The sequence below is a fragment of the Hibiscus syriacus genome, unplaced genomic scaffold, assembly GCF_006381635.1.
Source record: "Hibiscus syriacus cultivar Baekdansim isolate YM2019G1 unplaced genomic scaffold, ASM638163v2 tig00111022_pilon, whole genome shotgun sequence".
In the NCBI taxonomy this organism is placed as follows: domain Eukaryota; kingdom Viridiplantae; phylum Streptophyta; class Magnoliopsida; order Malvales; family Malvaceae; genus Hibiscus; species Hibiscus syriacus.
The window spans coordinates 112,854-116,065 of NW_024062956.1; positions in this window are offsets into that span (position 1 = coordinate 112,854).

Below are 3,212 nucleotides of genomic sequence, written 5' to 3' on the forward strand. Positions count from 1 at the left end.
ATTTTATGTTCATTTAATAAATAAATAAACATAAATAAAAACGTGTCCAGTTTGTTTATATTCATGAACAAACTTATTTGAAAGATAGTTTATTGACTCATTTATAATATAATTTATCGGATTCTCTTTTTCTCTTTATTTTTTTATATCTTAAATATTGGTGAAGATACTGACCAAATTGAACACAAGATAAACTTTGAAGTTCAAATTGTGAAGTCTAAGGAGTTTAAGGACTAGTAGCATAATTTCACCATTTATTTAACTTGCAAATAAGGATAAAAGATGAACAAACATGATATCGAACATATAAACGAATATGTTCACAAACGTTAAATGATCCAAACATGAACTCCGTCAAAAATAAAATAAAAAATGAATACGAACACGATATTAACAATTTAAATGAACTTGAATTAAATATAGATACCTTTAAAAAATAAATAAACGAACATAATTACAATCCTATTCATTCAATCTCAATTTATTTGCACCCTTTAAGTTCAACCCAACTCCCTTGCGAAAGCGATTAAGCTGATTATGCAGGAAATTGATTATTACCGACGACAAAGATATTTCGTCGCTAAATTTGAAATTAGTGCTATAATGAAGCATTAGTTGCCATTGTTTCTTTTAGAAACTTGACTTTGCTTGGCCTTTAGTTTTCATATCCAACAATGATTTTTATTTTAAGATTGATGAATGGTGTTTATAGCCTTTGGTTAGTAATTATTTAATACTGTCACTATAAACAGTCCACGTTTTCTTATTCAAGGTAGTATTTTTTTTATTTTAGACATAATTGGAGATGGCAGCGGGTTGGGTTTATGTTCAATTCGATATGACCCGAAAAATATATATTTTTCACTCAAATTCAATTTAACTCGAGTTTTGAAATATAAGCTTGACCCGACATAAATTAAGAATCTAATTTAAAAAACTATAGAAAGAATATATTATAACAATTAGGGTGCGTTTGGTTCATGAAATGTAAGATTACCAATGGGAATAAAAGATTACCAGGGAATAGGATTACTGGGAATGTTGTATTTTGTGTTTGGTTGGTTTAGCAGGAATGTAAGATTACCGTGTTTGGTTAAAGGAATAAAAGATTATTGGAATGTATATTTGAACAAATTGTCCTTATTATATTTTATAATATTACAAATTGTAAAATATTTATATATTTTATTTAAAAAATTAAATTAATAATATTTATATAATTTTTTTAAAAAATTAAAATATAAAAAAAGTTTAATGAAAGGGTAAAAAACAATTTAATCCCTGAACTTCATATAAATTTTAATTATATTTTTTTTGTAAATCTAAAACAATATAAGGATAAATTTGTAATTTAACCTTCGTAGAATTTTTATTATTCAATGACAGAAGAAGGATATTTTTGAAAAAAAAATAAAAATTTAAGGGCATTTTAATCCAAAGCGCCAGTAATGTTACAATACCTAAGGGAAGGGAGGTAATGACATTCCCAGTAATATACCCCAAAAAATCTACTATTAGTAATAAAACATTATCGAGAATGAGATTCCCGGCCAACCAAACATGGGAATGTGAGATTCCCATCTCATGGGAATCCCACAATCCTTGAACCAAACACCCCCTTATTTATAAATTTATATAAAAAGTTACTCTGTCACTCATAGATTCGGTCAGGTTTGAAGTTTTTCACTCTCTATCTAGAACCGAACGAAACTTTTTTTTAAATGAACCTATCATATTAGATCAAGTCGAAACTCATCGATATCACATTAAATTGTAATACCTATATAATATTATAATCCTTAGTGACACCTTTTGTTCCAATTCCAATTATTTTCACATAATATAAAAAAGACAATATATCGTTTTATATAAAGTATGAAGGGTTAATTTTAGTATAAGGATCAAATTTAAAAAAAAACAATAACATAAATATAAATTAAATAAATTAAAATATCAAAATTAAATTAATAACTTAATTTGAGGGCAGTAGACTTCGCTTTCATCATTCAGCAATCTGCTGAGCCCAGGCCCAGGCAGATTCTCTCGTTGACATTCCTCTGTCCTGACTTTTGCATTTCACCAAGTAATTGCCATTACATATATTCCAAATAAACTAATTACATAAATAATATTTAGTTAACATAATTTTCATTACACATGCATTATTATAATTAATATTTTTTTATATTATTATATCATTAATTAAATAAATTAATACTCTAGATTGATCAATTACTCTAAATAAAAATATTACTAAATGAATTGTACTATCATAATATAATGGACGGTACACTTAATCTAATGAGTTATACAATTAATAGTCTAGTTACAAATTTGATCTAATGAATTTACGAAAATAATGGTAATAATTTATATGCATTGATCAATTTTAATTAATGTAATAAAAAAGTTAATAAAACAAATTACTCAATTGATCATGTAATTATTGATCAAATTAAATTGATATTAGTATAGAGGTAATAACATTCATAGACAAAAGCAAGATTTTACGTAAAAATGACTGACTTGAAAAATTTTAAAAGATAAATATTATCAATAAAAAATACAAATAAAATATCTAAATATATAAAAATTTAAAATTTTTAAAGGATAATTGTATCCACTCGTCTTGTTTTGATCCATCTCTCATGGTATTAACCTTATTGGCCTACTATTGTTGTTTTGAAATCAATTATGTGTATTGTTTATGATCAATTGATATACATGTTATATATATTCATATGTAGGTCAAAAGATTTCAGACCATAGTTATGAGGATCGCTACTGCCTCTAGATTCGCGATCCATTTTATAAGTTTCGTAAATTGGGATATTTACATTTCGGGTCCATCAAAACTTATTTTATTTTATATGTGAATTTAAATAAACCATCAGAAATTAGATTAAAGGATATGTATCACGTTTTATCATATAACAATTTTTTTTAACGCTCGTTATAGATAGATACTTAAAAGTTTAAAGGACATAATATTAAATATGTTTTTAGTGAAAAATATTTTAGTCGTTAGCTTATGATATAATTTAAACACTAACTTTTATATTAAACCTAAACTCTACGAATAGCTTCTGACGAGTTTATATGTACCACATCCGATCGTAAGTGCAACCAGATTTCTTCATTTCTTTGCTTCTACTATTCAAATTGGACATGAAAGACCAGATGATTTTGCTTCAAAGTTCATGCCATATATA